Source organism: Ambystoma mexicanum, chromosome 8 (genome assembly GCF_040938575.1).
Source record: "Ambystoma mexicanum isolate Mex_15411 chromosome 8, UKY_AmexF1_1, whole genome shotgun sequence".
NCBI classification, from domain to species: Eukaryota; Metazoa; Chordata; class Amphibia; order Caudata; family Ambystomatidae; genus Ambystoma; species Ambystoma mexicanum.
The window spans coordinates 1,371,351,018-1,371,370,105 of record NC_090929.1 but is presented as its reverse complement, the minus strand read 5'-3'; positions in this window follow the sequence as shown (position 1 = coordinate 1,371,370,105).

Genomic DNA, 19,088 nt, shown 5'->3' with positions numbered 1-19,088 from the left:
ACCTATGGATGATAATGCCTTCAAGTATTTTCAAAAGTATTAGAAAACTATGTTTTAGCACTTGGCATAGGCCAAAAGGAGGGTCTGTGGAAATCGATATAATATTGTGCCCCAATCGCATTGTTTAAATGTATGTTGGCCTACGCCAAGCTGTCTAAAGAATATTGTGAACATAGGTTCCGCGGCAAGGTCTTGACCTTAATGTATTGTGTAAGCTGCCATCTTGGATCTAGCCGCCATTTTAGGTATTCTTGCAGTGTGGAAGTCACCCCGAATCACAAAATGGAGGCCGAATGACATTGCGAGTAAGACTTCGGCCATGGTGACCTCCGCACACATGAATGAATAATATGTCCGCAGGCTACTTGTTAGGGTCATGAACTAAGACCCTGTCCTCTGTTTAAACTAGGTGTAAATATGTAACTGTATCAGCGGAACCGATCTAATATATGGAGATTGCATGTTCGACCTGGCTACGAACCCTAGCCATGGTTCCAGAAATGGTTAACTTGTAAGAGTGCTGGCCAATGCAGTACTAAATGTATAAAAACCCAAGCATCCCGATGATCGGTCTCTCCCACTTTCGATGCGAAACCTTATCGTTGGAGGTTCGTGTGTGAGTCAGAGAGCCGAATAGCTATTCGCATGTCAATTGACCTTGATAACTTGGTAACTTTGTAACTTTGAAATAAAGCGCTTTATATGGTCCTTTGTAACCTGTGTTGGTGTGTTTCCATTTGGGCTTCCCGGCCTCATGTCAATTTCTCTGTTTCCACACCACCCCCCAGCCACCAGGGGCAGCCTCCACCAGGCCCCCACCCATGTCTCACACCACCCCCACCCCCCAGCCACCAGGGGCAGCCTCCACCAGGCCCCCACCCATGTCTCACACCACCCCCACCCCCCAGCCACCAGGGGCAGCCTCCACCAGGCCCCCACCCATGTCTCCCACCACCCCCACCCCCCAGCAGTGCAGGGGCAGCCTCCACCAGGCCCCCACCCATGTCTCCCAGCACCCCCACCCCCCCAGCAGTGCAGGGCAGCCTCCACCAGGCCCCCACCCATGTCTCCCAGCACTCCCACCACCCAGCCCCCAGCCACCAGGGGCAGCCTCCACCAGGCCCCGACCCATGTCTCACACCACCTCCACCCCCCAGCACTGTGGGGCACCCACCACCAGGCCCCCACCCATGTCTCCCAGCACCCCCACCCCCCCAGCACTGCAGGGGCAGCCTCCACCAGGCCCCCACCCATGTCTCACACCACCCCCACCCCCCCAGCACTGTGGGGCACCTGCCAGCAGGCCCCCACCCATGTCCAACTCATGTTCCCCACCACCCCCACCCCCAGCACTGTGGGGCACCTGCCAGCAGGCCCCCACCCATGTCCAATTCATGTTCCCCACCACCCCCACCCCCCAGCACTGTGGGGCACCTGCCAGCAGGCCCCCACCCATGTCCAACTCATGTGCCCCACCACCCCCACCCCCCAGCACTGTGGGGCACCTGCCAGCAGGCCCCCACCCATGTCCAACTCATGTTCCCCACCACCCCCACCCCCCAGCACTGTGGGGCACCTGCCAGCAGGCCCCCACCCATGTCCAACTCATGTGCCCCACCACCCCCACCCCCCAGCACTGTGGGGCACCTGCCAGCAGGCCCCCACCCATGTCCAACTCATGTTCCCCACCACCCCCACCCCCCAGCACTGTGGGGCACCTGCCAGCAGGCCCCCACCCATGTCCAACTCATGTTCCCCGGCCAACATGTCATCACAATCTAGATCCCTGGTCCCTATGGTCAGCCTCCAAATGCAAAACACCCACCCGAGTATCGCATCCACCCACTCATAATTTGCAATTACATCACAGAACACCAATTGCAAGTTCCGAAACAAACACATGTCCCTCACAGACAGTCACAGTCAGTGAATCTCAAAACACATATCATGAAATGCATGAAACCAATGAGATACCACACATTGAAGTTAACCCAAAAAATATGTATTAAAGGAAACATAAATAGAATCAAAAATGAAGAAACAGAAATGTGAAGGTACAAAAATTAAAAGAAGCATGTTCAGGAAAAAAAGCAAAACCAAAAATAAAAATCCAAATTAATGTCGTCCAAAGTCTGTCCACAAAACAAAATCCAATGGGAAATAAAAAAGAAAGCCATTGCTCCATGGTTAAAATGTTAAAAAAAAATACAATCCAACAGTGAAGTATGTACATGGGAACAAGCCAGGGTCCATTATCCCAACAAAAGAAAGGAAACCTATCTAACTACACTAACTAATAAAATAAACTATATACAAAAATGTGGCCAATGTCCGAAAGGTCCAAATAAAAACAAAACTAAAATGAAACGTGACACTACCTACATAACTATGTACAAGGGCAGCGGGCTAGTTTCACGGCTCACTTGTGGATGTCCCGGGCCAGGGCATCATCGAACTCCTCCTCAATGTCCCGGAGGCGGTCCTCCTCCATGGCCCCGAGGGTCCGCAGGGCCGTCGACGTGTCCACCTCCAAACCCCTGCGGATTGCCTTGAGGCACTCGGCCCGCCTCAGGGCCCTCCGCCTGGAGTTCTCCGCCCTGACCATTGTGAGCCATGCCTCTTCCGCCCGCTGCCGCTCCACATCTATGACGTGCCCAACTGCTGCCACACGGAAGACACTCTCTGTCCTGGGTCCTTCTGCCCTCCGGCCGATGCCTGCCCCTCCGATGTTGAAGGCCCCGAGCCTTCATGGCTCCCACCACGTTGCTGCTTCTGCTGTGCCTCTGCCCGTGCACTGCCTCCTGCTGCCTGCACATCCTCCGCCGGCTGGGGTGCAGTCGTAGATGTGGCCACTCCTGCTGGACGTCCGACTCCCGACTGTGGCAGGGATGCCTCCTCCACCAGCCTGGCCGCACCGTCAGAGGCAGCTCCACAGGGCACCCAGGTGACTGATGGGTGGGAAGATGGCACGGAGGACGACTGGCGCGTAGGGGGTCCAGTTGAGGAGGGGGTCGTAGCAAGCCCCATCAGACGGAGGAATCCGGCCTGGGTGACCTGTCCCAGCAGGCTGACGTGGTCAACGAGCCATTCGAGATGACGTGCAGTCTCCTCATGAAAAGACTGCAGGTCACCTCGCATGGCCCGTTAACGCAACGCCACACCAGCCATGACAGGCTCAACCCGGACCCGGATAGCCACGTCCGCAGGCAGAGGAAGGCCAGTTGACGTGAGCTCATCCCCTGCCTGAAAACGGGTCTGGACGTAGGCATCCCTGCTGGTGCAAGATGATGCAGGGACAGGATCAGGGACAGGATTGCACACAGGCACCTCCGCGGCGGCCTGTGCTGCCTCCTGTCCCTGGTCCTGCACTGCACCACTAGCACCAGTGGGATCCCCACCTCCAGACCCCGTCTTTGGTGCTTGCACGGCCTCCTCCTCCACCAAACCCACCACCAACCTGGATGACTCCGTGCCATCTTCCCCTGTTGGGCCCTGTGGGGTCCCAGCTGCCCCTTCTGCTGCCGAGGAGTCCAACTCCAACCTCCGCCTCTTGGACCTCCCCCCGGCAGCTGCGGCCTGGGACGCGGCACCGGACTCCTCACTCCCCGACGAGAGCACAACATGGGAGGGGAGCCGGGCCTTGCGTCTCCGGCTGGCGGTTGGATCCCCGCCGCTGTGCTCCACAGCACCTTCTCCATCCTCTTCATCAGTTGACGCTGCAGACAGGGAGAAACAAAACACAGGCATCAGGGCACTGTACAATGGACACATACACACATGACAGTTGTACATGAGTGGCATTGGCAAACCTCAGACATGTCATCACAATCCCCAACACACATGTCATTTCAACTCGCACACATGAGCCATACCACAGCCATATTGCAACTGCCAGCACCATCCATACACATACAACAGCATGAGCAGCCAAAGGTGAGCCAGACATCACATGCAACACAGGAAGTGCACCACACATGTACACACACCACCACACTTGCATGCATGTGTACACCTCTGCCAAGTGTCGCAGTGTTCAGACGGGCATCCATGTCACATCTGCCAATCAGGCTTCCACATACCGCTGTCACATGCATCCATGTTGCATCACTGTTGCACCCTTGTCAAATACACACACATGCACATGTACACAGTGCTGATACATGCAGCTGAAAACAACATACATGCGTGACATCACGGACATGTCTACTTACATACACATTCATCCAAACATGTGTGCCCACACAACTGCATTTGCCATGCAAGCCTACACACACAAGCACCATCCATGTCTCACACATTCCAGCCCTCGCATGTGTTAGCACCACGGCCCTGTACACCCCCACCCATACTCCAGCCCATACAAACAGATTTGCAACCTGCACACTACTGAATAATCACCACACGCACTGCTCACAATCAGGATGCATGTACACTCACCGCTCGACTCCAGACGGGTCTGCCTCTCAAGGACCTGGACGTGGAGCGCTGGGGATATGCGTTCCAGGACCCTCATCTGTTCTTCCGACAAGTGGCCCCGGCGCCGCTTGGCATCTGCTGCCTTCAAGAGGCGCCGGGCCTTGTTCAGGGTCCTGGACCTGAAGTCCTCCCAGCGCTTCTTGACATGTTGTAAGTCGCGGACTGCCACCCCCTCCGCGTTGATGGCAGTCACGATGTCAGTCCAGATCCGAGTCCGTCCTTCCTTGTCAGCGCGGGAATTTCCGAAGAGGGCATCATACTGCCCCAGGACTTGCTCCACCAGGACACCAACTTCGGTGGCACTGAAGCTGGTGCCCCTCTGCCTCTCTGGCCGGGGGTTGTCAGTGGTCTCAGATGGTGTTTGCCCCGACATGACAACCCCAGAGGCAGGAGTGGGTGGGCAACTGGATCCTGGGGCTGGGCTGTTGAGCGATGGAATCCCAGTCGGGAATCTTCGGTTCCAGCAGGGGTGGTCACAGCAACAGCACCCCTGGCTGATGTGCAGGCAGCAAATGGCAGGGCACGTGGGCAGCAGGCAGTCAGGCAGCAGCAGATGGCAGGTGGGAGCGTGCTCGGGGCTCTGGGGGGCAGTAGTTCAGCCTTCTGGGCAGGAGCGTGGTCTTCCGTGTGCTTACGTGTGGCCAGCTTGATACGGAGTGATTTGGCACGTGAAAAATCTGCACGTCAGCGTGTAATTCAAGGAAAGGCCCTTAGCGCGTAAGCGCGTCTGCACGCATACGCATTTTCATTGGACACAAGGCCCCTCAAGCGCAAGCGCCCCTGTGACTTGATTCGTACAGATGTGCATGGGCATTTCAGCGCACGTGAAAAAATGCACGTCCGCGTGTAATACGAGGAAAGGGCCCATGCGCGTAAGTGCGTGTGGAAAAATGCACGTCCGCGTGTAATACGAGCAAAGGGCCCATGCGCGTATGTGACGTGACGCGCGCGTGCGTTTCCCTGAGCACGGGTTAAAGGTGAGCGGGTCCAGCAGTTCGCTGTACGTGCCTTTCGTGGAGACCGACGTGTGTTGCTGCTTCCTGTTGTTTCGCGCGCCATCACAACTTCACAGCTATCAAGGAGGTATCTCTTCTTTTGGCGGGGGTATTGGCTACGCATGTTTTTCTGCATCGCGCTAATCAGACGGTGAGTCGCACACGCTCTTTTTCCCACTGCGGGTGCCCCTGTGTATCGCACCCATTTTCGATGTCATAGTAGCCTGCGTGTCCCACGCGTACGCGTTATTCGTGTTACTGGGTGCCACTGCGTACTGCGGGAGGTTGAATCCACGCACGTAGGCTGCAGGGTTGCGTGCACGGTTTTACTGCAGTTTTGGGGTGCCTGAGCGTTGCGTGACCCGTCACCACATCACCGGGGTCACATACAGCCTTGCAGGTGCAGGGGGGCTGTTAACATCTTGCTTCCCACCCCCTTCACCCCAATTGCCCAGGTCAATTGTGCTGTACACCTCCCATTGGCAGCACTCCATCTGTGCCAGCACTACTACATCTGTGCCATGGTTGGGAGGCCACCAAAGGTGAGGGGCGCCTCAGCTGGGCGTACTCCTCGTGGCGGGCGTGGTCGGGGACATGGCCGTGGTGACCAGGGAGTAGGGGGACTCCAGGGTGTCCAGTGCGGCCACAGAGGGGGAAGAGGCAGGGGTGCGCCACTTGAGCACAATGTTGTGCCATGTGTCGGTGCAGCCATGCCACCACCCCCTGTGGTTCCGGGGGATGCAGCTCTTGCATCTGGCACTGGCATCCGTATGACCCGGCAGTCCGTTCCATCGACTGCCACGGGCCCAAGGGTAGTGGTAGCTGCAGGTGCAGCTGTGGACACCGCCACCCAGGCTCAGGGTCTGCCAGCGCAGGCTCCATTGGCACTTGAAGAGCCCTTGGTAGATCTCCAACAGGCCAGGGGGGAAACCATAGGGGCACGCCGGGCTGCTCAGACCAAGACACGTGTCCCTGGGGCAGTCATGTCATCTGCTGCCCCGAACAGCCGGGTGTTGGCAAGTGCAGGGGCAGATGCACCCAACAGCACCCCGGTTGTGAGTCTGCCAACCAGGACCGTTGCGGTCAATGACCCTGCCACAGCTGATGTTGCTGCGCAGGGTCCATTAGTGGGCACCCAGCTGCCACTGACACAAGTCAGGCCTTTGGTCATCCCTCCACCTGCCACTCACTCGGCTCAATCCACCGAACCCACTGGCCATACTGGTCAGGGCAGCATTAGCCAGCCAGGGTCTGCGCCACAGTCCAAGAGGAGGAAGGTTGCACCTGCAGCACAGGCTGGGACCCCACACACAGCCACGACCTCCTGCACGTCGAGGAATAAGCCTTTCTGCAAGCAGGAACTGGACTTCCTCGTGGACTACGTGCTGGGCCACAGCCGTGACATGCTAGTGGGTGCCAATAGTCAGACTACGGCTGCCCAACATGACACCCACTGGAAGCATGTTGCGGAACATGTAAGTTCATTCGGCCATGAGGTGCGCACGGCGCAAGAGTCCAAAAAGCGCTGGAATGACATCAAACGCAGCACTAAGGCTAAGCGTGCCTCAAACTACAACTTGACTCTGGTGACTGGCGGTGGGCCTGCACCAGAGGAGGAAGAATTCACTCCGCATGAGGCTCTCGTTGCGGAGTTCATACCACCTCAATTGGTCGAAGGAGTGGGAGAGATGCTGGACTTTGATGCCCAGTCCAGTGAGTGTTGATGCGTGTTTGTTGAGGACGTGTGTGTTTCACTTGTGGGATGTGTTGTGCATGATTGCTGCTACATGTGACGTGTACATGGTTCTGATGTGTAAGTAATGCAATGCTACCGTCATGCATGTCTCCTCTGCCTGCATGCGGGACTCCATGTGAGCATGCTCCCTTGCCCCTCCTCCGCCACTCTGCACCCCAGTTCCACCTTTGCACTGGTCTGCTTCAATCTTGCCAATGTGCAGTTTCTTGTTCATGTGTCCTGTGTAGATGCTAACTTCCAGCGTAGAAACTGCCAGACATATGCCATGTGGTACAGCCTTAGTACTCGATGCAGGGTATCCCACTTGTACTGTGCATGGATCAGATGTCCCGCAGGGACATGAGTGCCCATTCATGCTCCATGTGCATTGCACGCATGCCCCTATGTGTCCTTGACTGGATGATCACTGTAATATGAGTCCTTGGTTACATACATTGCCTGCCATCTCATTGGCCTCCCCATGTCAACTGTGGCTCAGTCCTGCGTTGCACACATGTTTAGGCTCTGACAATCTGTGTGGCTCACAGGCCTCAGCCTGTTCAATGGCCAATGACTCTGTCCAACTCTTGTTGTGTCTTCTTCACACGTGGGCGGCCTCCGGATTTTCCATCATGTATCCTGCCCACTGTCCCAGCATCATTTGCAGTGTTGTAATTTGAATCACATCAAGCTGTTGATGCCAGTCAATACACAGGTGTATGGTCAGCCTTTTGATACCATGCTAGGCATCCCTGCTTTGGTACTGGGGTGGAGGGGTGCTTGGCTTCTAGACATGGTACACATTGAATGCACAATGCACGTGATGTCTGAATTTGACATTGCACTGCCTTCACATTTCCTGGCACACACCATGGAGTGCTTGTACATGTAGGTAGTGAGTGGCGTACACATTTTCTGCACTGCATAGACCCACTTCCATGGAAACTGCCACCTTTCAACAGGTCTGATCACAGAAGCTATTCAAAGTAGACCCAGCATGCATGCCAGGTCATATGTTGTGTGTCAAATGTCTGCCGGATGCCTTTGCTGTCGGGGTGTGTGTGTGTCGTGTGCTTCTGACATGTGTAGTGACCTTTTTCTCTCTATTTTTCAGGTGATGACGCAATGGAGGCGGAGGATGGTGTTGTCATGCCAGACACAGGGTTGGTAAGACCACATCAACCCGGCACTAGTGGGGGTCGTGGGGTGGTAGGCCACGAAAACCCCCAAGTGCTGCAGTCCATCTTGTCTCTGGCTGCCTATGAGTCCAGCCTTGATGACGACTCTGACGTCCATGTTGAGTTGGATGAGCATCAAGTCCATGTGTCAGGGGTGAGTGATTCTGATGTGGACACTCCTCTGTCTGCGACACCTGCACTGAGGGATCAGACAGTCTTGGTTCTTCCGCCCGTGGTGGATCGGGACGCAGGGTCACCCTCCACACCAGTCACTGATGTGCCTGGGACATCACGTCGACGGGGGCATGTCGTCGTGCAGCCGCAGGCGGTGCCAACACAGCGAGGACCCCCGGTCCTTGGGTCCTGCAGGGGTCAAGCCCGGCAACGCGGTCGCCGCGCGCAACCGCTGTATACTGAGTGGGAGCAAGACATGACTGCCAATTCCGAACGGCAGGGGGCAGCAATGGAGAACATCGCTGAGAGCATGGAGCGTGTGGCCCGATCTGTGCTCCCCCCTGCTAGGCAGGTGCTTCTCCAGCAGCAGGCGGCACGGTCCACGGCCTGCTCGCTCAGGCTGGGCATGGCGGCCTCAGACAGGGCACGCCAGGCTAAAATGTCGTCTCTGCGTCAAGCAATTGCTGCTCACGCAGAGGCGCACATGGATGCCCTGAGGGAGGAGTATGCTTCCCTCAGATCCACTCTGGGTGTCCTTATGATGTCCCAGAGGCAGCAGGCAGAGGAGAGGTTTGCACAGTTTGAGCGTACCATCTCGGCTGAGCTACAGGCTTGCCGGGAGGTGCAGCGGTTGTCCAGCCAGGCCTTGCAGGAGGAACTCCGTGTTACACGTGCTACCTTGCAAGAGGAAGCACGTGTATCACGTGAGGTTCTGCATGCAGACCTATGTCACATCGCCACACAGAACCAGGCTCACCCGTCCGGCAGACTTTCTACTGGCTACTGTGCCACGTCCTCCTTTACAGGATGAGCCAGACTCGGACGACCATCTATCTCCCACATAGGTCGTGCTGTGCAGGCGTTGAGCCCATGGAGGTTTTTTTTTTGGCTCAGCATCATCGCATGTGGATGTTGAGCAGCACCCTGTACCTCCCCCCTCCTGGGTGCCTCCCCTCCCCCCCGGGTCGTATGTGGCCATTTTTGATTTTTCTTTTAGTTTAGTTAGTTAAGTTTCTGTTTGATAGTTAGTTTAAATAGGTAATGTAGGTTTTCCATAGTTAGTGTAATTAGTTAATAGTTGAGTTAGTTTAAAATTGCTAGTCTATTGTGCTTTCATGTGACGGTGCGGTGCTTTGTGGCTTTTGAAGGCATCCACTGTCTGTTCCAGCTGGGCCCTTCATGGTTGTCTTGTGTATGTGTTTGCTGCTTGGGGTCCTTGACTCACATATGCCACTCCTGCCTCCCTTATCCATGGGCTCGCAAGGATGGTTCGGTGTTACAGAATATTACACAAGGGCTTTGGACTGTCATATCTGTGGCATGTCTGGTGCTGTGTGACTTGTGTTGACACCCCTAGTGGGGATGATTTAGGTGTCATTGTCCACTGTTCAGCTTTTGCTAGATGGGGTGTGTCATGATCAATGTGTACATTGATTGCTATGCATTGTGTAGTATGTTTCATATCTTTCCTGTACACGTGCTTGTTGCAATTCATGCTGTAGATAGTGTTCCACACTTTGGATGTGAAAGACGGACTGATAGTGTGATTTGTGATATGACTCTCTGACATGGTCAAGTAATGAGATGCCTGATGAGACACACACAGATGACTTTGAAGCATTAATCATGTGTTTCATGCCCTTTCTGCAGGGGGATGAGCCTCCAGAGCACCTTTGCCAGTAGACATGGCCCATTGGATGACGGAATTCTGGACCCGTTTGTTGGTGCCCACATGCACATGTGTGCACAAGCAGAGGCACAGTGTTTGCAGACCTACATCCTAGAACTGCTGACATGTCCCAAGGAACTCCAGGCAAGGTGAGCATCACAGGGGGGCCACGACACAGCAAAGCTTGCACCAGGCGAGTTGCACATGCAGGCTTAGTCACAGCACTGAGGGTGAGCTAAGATGAATATTGGTGTTGAAGCACACAATGCAGCTCAGATGTGTTTGTGGACTGATGGCTGTTGATAATAGGGTTGTCTGGGACACATGCAGGGCCAGTGGCACATACCCTCCGGTACACCAAGGTCCATTGAGGCACTTGTATCAACCATGTAGCCTTCCGAGACATGGAAAGGGGCAGCTCACAGGGACATACAGCAAGGGACATACTCGGGTGCAGTGCATGTCTTTTCCACGTACTTCATGATAAATGCACTGCCAACTTTGTTTCGGTCATGGTGGTACGCAACTTGCTCTGTAGTCATGGCTTGCTATATGGGTCTGTCTGCTTACCCAGGGAACATTGCATGTTGTGTGAATTGTGACACATTGGTGTTCCATTTGCCACGCACCCACCAGCGGCTGACTTACTGCATTGACTGTGTATGACCCGTCACAGGGGTGATGGTATATATGGGTACGAAGCATCGAGCACAGATTGTCTGTTTGTAGAGTAGTTTGTTGCTATGGGGCATGTTTGGTGTTGTGTTTTTGTGTAATTGGCACATACAGGTTGTTGACTGTGGCTCTCTTTGCAGCATTGCAGTGCTCCTGTAACCGGACCTGAGAGTGCGCAGGCTGGAGGCCAGCACTCAAAACCAGAGCTAAGTGTCTTGTTGTTTTTCTCTCGAATTACTCTGCATAGGCTTGCTGGGGAGTGTACTTATGCATGGATGTATGTGTGGTTCAATTTGGTATGTTTGTCCTCCCTAATCACCCGTGATCCTATGCAATTTTGAAACCTGTACCCGGTGTTCCTGCTTCCCATACCTATCCAAGCAACGTTCCCTGACCCTCTTTCTCCACTGGGGTTGTGGATGGCTGTGTAAGCCCCGAACTTGCAGGCGCCAAAACCCTAGAGGGGGTGGTTGGTTCGTACCACTCCTGAGCCTGGACTACAGAAGGCCATGACAATGATGTCCAAGTTTGTTTGGATTGTGTATGTGTTCATGCAGGTTGTACATTTTCATGCATTCCCTAGTTTCATGTGTCATTCCTCCTCCCCTCTCCTGCCACTCATTCCAGTCATCCAGTGTGTCAACACCTGTCCCGACTGCATATCCCTGAACCTCATTCCCCACCAGGGTCTCAGGGGCCTGAGTGAGTTTGACCTTGCAGGCACCCGGGACATGGTGGGGGTGGTTGTTTAGTGACACTCCCGCGCCTGTACAGGGGACCTGTGACAGTACACATCCATTCATGGTGCATCATCCTATGTCATGTACCACACATGTCTCACATCCTGTCGTGACATTGTTTTGCTGTGCTACCTTGGATGTTGCATCATTGTGGTAGTACTTGGCCTTTGTGAGGTACTGCTACGTCAGGTCATCTACTGGAGGGTGTTCGGGTTCGTTTTCATGCCTTGGATTTTGTGATTTTGGAAATGAGTGTGGATTCTGAGGGTTCAGGCATCTTTTTACACACAAGGTGGGAGATGGTGACGAAGGGTAAAGGTGATCCTGTGGCCAGGTAGAATTGAGGTTTGGTGGCTCCATGACCCAGGTGCAGTTGTTCAGTGGTTCATGGTCATTTGTGAGGGAGGGGGGGGTTGTTGTTGATAGTTGCCTTGCCGTGCAGTGTGATGGGAACTCTGACATAGTAATGGTAGTATCCTATGTACATGTTGTGTTCTGCTGATCAATGCCTGTTCATGTGTTGTGTTTTCCTTTCAGGTGCGAGGGGATAGTTGTGGTTTGACATGCTGGGGTGTACACATGGTGGATGTTCACATGTGATGTGTAGGGAACACTGATGGTCACTTGAGTGCACATGCATATGTGGAGTGCATGTCCTTGCAGAACCACACACTTGCACTCTGATGCACTACATGTACTCCCACCCTTGAATATCCACGTGTACACTGTTTGCCTTCTGGTGCCCACTGTGTCCCGGCAGCACATGTTCTGTGACCGATTATGGATCCAGTACATGCCTAATTTGATGTTTGATGTGGTCTGTCACTTAGATGTGATGCTCAGGGTGTGCATTACACACAATGGCTGTTCACTGTGCTGTGCGCTGAGCAGTGTGATGCAGGAGTAGGACACTGCACACATGAGCTGCAGTGTTGATTTTGCAATGCATAATGTGCATGTAGACAGGCATTCATTGTTATGTTACGTCTATGACTGTTGTAAAGCATTTGGAAATGACTTATTTTGGGTGGGAGATTTTGTTGGTCTGTCATTTCATCAGATTCCGGGTCAGGCATCATTGTCCGATGCCACTGTACATTTAGGACATGGCAATGTGTACCTTATCGTTACTGCGTTGGTGTATGGTTATTGCTTGCCATGTCATGTTGATGTTTGGGAGGGTTTGAGTGACATGACAGTGATGGGCATGGCCTGTTTTGCAGGTGTGTGTGATGCACACCTTGCATGTCCGGGTCATCCGCTTCTCAGAGCAACTAGCTGGGGGTAGATTTCTCTCCGCAGCAGGGCCCTCCCCCTGGAACAGACTTCCTGCCTGACTTGAACTTGAGGGGAACCATCTCCAGTTCTGGTAGCACCTCAAGACCTTCCTCTTTGCTTCTGCTTACTCTCTGCCTCTCCCTTGCAGAATTCTTCACTGGAACTGCACAGGAGCTGCAACTGGGCCACTCTCACCGACCTCGGTCCCTGGCCCAGCCACTCTCCACTTGCACTGCCTCCCTGGCAACCCCTGCACTGCAGTACTGTCTCTCTATCCCTACAGCCCTCCCTTCCCAGCACTTGTCTGCACTTACCTTTGCAGTTGCCACCAGGCGACCTATGTATTATTTTTTTGGGCTACTTCCCCTGTACTGGACTCCGCCCCACCCTTCCCCTTGCACTTTTCCCTTCCCCTACCCCTGCACTTGCACGATCTCAATGACACCTGGCCTAGTAGTACCGTTCTCTGTGTTCCCTTGTTCCCCCCTCCCTGCCTCATTGCGCCTTGGAATACTTGTGTATGGCCCATATCATGTCATATGTCATATGTGTGCCTTTTGGTCACACAGGATAGCTTGTGTTTAAGTAGCTAGGGATGCCGACGATGTGGCACTTCCATGGCAACTATCTCAGGGTGGTAGGGTTGTGACAGTTGACTGTCTCTTTGTCATCATCGATTGTCACCTGGTATGTGCCAGGCCTGTGTGCACTCCGCAGGGGTGGGAGTTTAGGTGAAAAATGTGGCCACAAGCTGGGTCCGGGCTTCCTCGCCACGTGACCTGTCCCCTCCCATGGGCAGCGCCTGTGCCTGTGGTTGGGGATGTGGGGGCACCACCATGTCCACCGGGACGCCCTGCCGTGTTGCAACATTGTGCAGGACACATGCTGCCACAATGATCCTGCACACTACTGGTGGTGCATAGAGTAGTTGCCCACCAGAGCGGTCAAGGGAGCGGAAACGTGACTTGAGCACTCCGAATGTGCGCTCCACTATGCCCCTGGTTGCAATATGGGCGGCGTTGTATCTTACCTGGGGTGGTGTGGTGGGGTTCCGTATTGGCGTCATCATGTGGTTGCTCAGAGGGTAGGCACTGTCCCCTGGGGAGGTGATAATAGTTGAGATCATTAGGGTTTGGATATTTGTCTGTGTGTGACTTGCATGCATGTGCAAGGGCATTTGTACTGACCTAGGAGCCATGTGTCGCCATGCTGCCCAGCTTCCAGGGCCCGGCTCAGGGCAGACATTCTGTATATGAAACTGTCATGGGTGGAGCCAGGGTAGTTTGCATAGACAGAGGTGATGATTCCCTTTGCATCACATACCACCTGTACATTGATGGAATGCCAGTGCTTGCGGTTTCGGTAGATGTGCTCAATGGCCCTAGGTGGACGTAGGGCCCATGGGTGCAATCTATGGCACCGAGCACTTTGGGGAAGTGTGCCACCCTGAAAAAATCCAGGACAACGGCCTGCCTTTCTGCGGGTGTTCTGGGCATGTATATGTGCCTGCGGACTGAGGGGCGCGCTGTCATGATTGCCAGTACCTGGTGTAGGCAGCGTGACTGCGTGGCCTGTGAGACCCCCCCCACTATGGCAGTGGTCCGCTGAAATGACCCAGTGGCCAAAAAATGCAGGACATTGAGCAGCTTCTCCAAGGGGCTCAATGCTTGGGAGCAAAGGGTGGGGGATGTGAGGTCATCTTCCCACTCCCTGACCAGGTCTAGGATGATATGGGGTGGAAACCTATACCTGCCGTAGACCTGGTCGTCAGGCATCCCAAAAAGGCTTGTCCGTGGTGCGAAAATGCGTGCCCTGGCTATTCTCCTCCTCCTGCGGTGTCCCACGATCAGTGCAGCGACAAATGGGGCATTCATTGTAGCTGTATATACGCGTTTGTTGTTTGCGCGCACTTTTATGCTGTGCGCGGGGACGCCTCCGCCTGCCTTCGTGTGGGCGGACGCGTTGACGCCTGTGCACGTCTTTTGCCGTGCACGGGTTTCCCGTATTCGGATACGTGGTAAGACTGTAGGTCCGAGTGTCATCGCGTGTGATCGGAGGGGAGTGAGCATACACGCGATTGGCCTGGGTACGTATGTTTCGGGGTGCGCGGGAAGTTCCACACGCGATTAGCCTGGGTACGTGTGTTCCGGGGTGCCGGGAACTTTCACACGCGATTGGTGGAAATCCACGTGTGTTCTGTCATCACGTGCAATGAGGGAAACACCTGAGCGCGTCACGTCACAGACGCGCTCACGCGCTAAGGGCCTTTGGTCCAATGAAATCGCATATGCATGCTGCCGTGCATACGCACATGGGCCCTTTCCTCGTATCACACGCGGACGTGCATTTTGTCACGCACGCTGAAATGCCCATGCACGTCTGTACGCGTCACGTCACAGGGGCGCTTGCGCTTGAGGGGCCTTCTGTCCAATGAAAATGCATATGCGTGCAGACGCGCTTACGCGCTAAGGGCCTTTCCTCGAATTACACGTTGACATGCAGATTTTTCACGTGCCAAATCACTCCGTATCAAGCTGACCACGCGTAAGCACACGGAAGACCACGCTCCTGCCCAGAAGGCCGAACTACTGCTCCCCAGAGCCCCGAGCACGCTCCCACTTGCCATCTGCTGCTGCCTGACTGCCTGCTGCCCACGTGCCCTGCCATTTGCTGCCTGCACATCAGCCAGGGGTGCTTTTGCTGTGACCACCCCTGCTGGAACCGAAGACTCCCGACTGGGATTCCATCGCTCCACAGCCCAGCCCCAGGACCCAGTTGCCCACCCACTCCTGCCTCTGGGGTTGTCATGTCGGGGCAAACACCATCTGAGACCACTGACAACCCCCGGCCAGAGAGGCAGAGGGGCACCAGCTTCAGTGCCACCGAAGTTGGTGTCCTGGTGGAGCAAGTCCTGGGGCAGTATGATGCCCTCTTCGGAAGTTCCCGTGCCGACAAGGAAGGACGGACTCGGATCTGGACTGACATCGTGACTGCCATCAATGCGGAGGGGGTGGCAGTCTGCGACTTACAACGTGTCAAGAAGCGCTGGGAGGACTTCAGGTCCAGGACCCTGAACAAGGCCCTGCGCCTCTTGAAGGCAGCGGATGCCAAGGGGTGCCGGGGCCACTTGTCGGAAGAACAGATGAGGGTCCTGGAACGCATATCCCCAGCGCTCCACGTCCAGGTCCTTGAGAGGCAGACCCGTCTGGAGTCGAGCGGTGAGTGTACATGCATCCTGATTGTGAGCAGTGCGTGTGGTGATTATTCAGTAGTGTGCAGGTTGCACATCTGTTTGTATGGGGTGGAGTATGGGTGGGGTTGTACAGGGCCGTGGGGCTAACACATGCGAGGGCTGGAATGTGTGAGACATGGATGGTGCTTGTGTGTGTAGGCTTGCATGGCAAATGCAGTTGTGTGGGCACACATGTTTGGATGAATGTGTATGTAAGTAGACATGTCCGTGATGTCACGCATGTATGTTGTTTTCGGCTGCATGTATCAGCACTGTGTACATGTGCATGTGTGTGTATTTGACAAGGGTGCAACAGTGATGCAACATGGATGCATGTGACAGCGGTATGTGGAAGCCTGATTGGCAGATGTGACATGGATGCCCGTCTGAACACTGCGACACTTGGCAGAGGTGTACACATGCATGCAAGTGTGGTGGTGTGTGTACATGTGTGGTGCACTTCCTGTGTTGCATGTGATGTCTGGCTCACCTTTGGCTGCTCATGCTGTTGTATGTGTATGGATGGTGCTGGCAGTTGCGATATGGCTGTGGTATGGCTCATGTGTGCGAGTTGAAATGACATGTGTGTTGGGGATTGTGATGACATGTCTAAGGTTTGCCAATGCCACTCATGTACAACTGTCATGTGTGTATGTGTCCATTGTACAGTGCCCTGATGCCTGTGTTTTATTTCTCCCTGTCTGCAGTGTCAACTGATGAAGAGGGCGGAGAAGGTGCTGTGGAGCACAGCGGCGGGGATCCCACCGCCAGCCGGAGACGCAAGGCCAGGCTCCCCTCCCATGTTGTGCTCTCGTCGGGGAGTGAGGAGTCCGGTGCCGCGTCCCAGGCCGCAGCTGCCGGGGGGAGGTCCAAGAGGCGGAGGTTGGAGTTGGACTCCTCGGCAGCAGAAGGGGCAGCTGGGACCCCACAGGGCCCAACAGGGGAAGATGGCACGGAGTCATCCAGGTTGGTGGTGGGTTTGGCGGAGGAGGAGGCCGTGCAAGCACCAGAGACGGGGTCTGGAGGTGGGGATCCCACTGGTGCTAGTGGTGCAGTGCAGGACTAAGGACAGGAGGCAGCACAGGCCGCCGCGGAGGTGCCTGTGTGCAATCCTGTCCCTGATCCTGTCCCTGCATCATTTTGCACCAGCAGGGATGTCTACGTCCAGACCCGTTTTCAGGCAGGGGATGAGCTCACGTCAACTGGCCTTCCTCTGCCTGCGGACGTGGCTGTCCGGGTTGAGCCTGTCCTGGCTGGTGTGGCGTTGCCTCAACGGGCCATGCGAGGTGACCTGCAGTCTTTTCATGAGGAGACTGCACGTCATCTCGAATGGCTCGTTGACCACGTCAGCCTGCTGGGACAGGTCACCCAGGCCGGATTCCTCCGTCTGATGGGGCTTGCTATGACCCCCTCCTCAACTGGACCCCCTAAACGGCAGTCGTCCTCCGTGCCATCTTCCCACCCATCAGTCACCTGGGTGCCCTGTGGAGCTGCCTCTGACGGTGCGGCCAGGCTGGTGGAGGAGGCATCCCTGCCACAGTCGGGAGTCGGACGTCCAGCAGGGGTGGCCACATCTACGAGTGCACCCCAGCCGGCGGAGGATGTGCAGGCAGCAGGAGGCAGTGCACGGGCAGAGGCACAGCAGCAGCATGAACGTGGTGGGAGCCATGAAGGCTCGGGGCCTTCAATATCGGAGGGGCAGTCATCGGCCGGAGGGCAGGAGGACCCAGGACAGAGAGTGTCTTCCGTGTGGCAGCGGTTGGGCCACGCCATAGATGCGGAGCGGCAGCGGGCGGAGGAGGCACGGCTCACAATGGTCAGGGCGGAGAACTCCATGCGGAGGGCCCTGAGGCGGGCCGAGTGCCTCGAGGCAATCCGCAGGGGTTTGGAGGTGGACACGTCGACGGCCCTGCGGACCCTCAGGGCCATGGAGGAGGACCGCCTCCGGGACATTGAGGAGGAGTTCGATGATGCCCTGGCCCGGGACATCCACAAGTGAGCCGTGAAACTAGCCCGCTGCCCTTATACATAGTTATGTAGGTAGTGTTAGGTTTCATTTTAGTTTTGTTTTTATTTGGACCTTTCGGACATTGGCCACATTTTTGTATATAGTTTATTTTATTAGTTAGTGTAGTTAGATAGGTTTCCTTTCTTTTGTTGGGATAATGGACCCTGGCTTGTTCCCATGTACATAGTTCACTGTTGGATTGTATTTTTTTTTAACATTTTAACCATGAAGCAATGGCTTTCTTTTTTATTTCCCATTGGATTTTGTTTTGTGGACATTGACTTTGGACGACATTACTTTGGAATTTTATTTTTGGTTTTGCTTTTTTTCCCGAACATGCTTCTTTTAATTTTTGTACATTCACATTTCTGTTTCTTCATTTTTGATTCTATTTATGTTTCCTTTAATACATATTTTTTTGGGTTAACTTCAATGTGTGGTATCTCATTGGTTTCATGCATTTCATGATATGTGTTTTGAGATTCACTGACACCCATTGGGTGTCTGTGAGGGAAATGTGTTTGTTTCGGAACTTGCAATTGGTGTTCTGTGATGTAATTGCAAATTATGAGTGAGTGGATGCGATACTCGGGTGGGTGTTTTGCATTTGGAGGCTGACCATAGGGACCAGGGATCTAGATTGTGATGACATGTTGGCCGGGGAACATGAGTTGGACATGGGTGGGGGCCTGCTGGCAGGTGCCCCACAGTGCTGGGGCGTGGGGGTGGTGGGGAATATGAGTTGGACATGGGTGGGAGCCTGCTGGCAGGTGCCACACAGTGCTGGGGGGTGGGGGTGGTGGGGCACATGAGTTGGACATGGGTGGGGGCCTGCTGGCAAGTGCCCCACAGTGCTGGGGGGTGGGGGTGGTGGGGAACATGAGTTGGACATGGGTGGGGGCCTGCTGGCAGGTGCCCCACAGTGCTG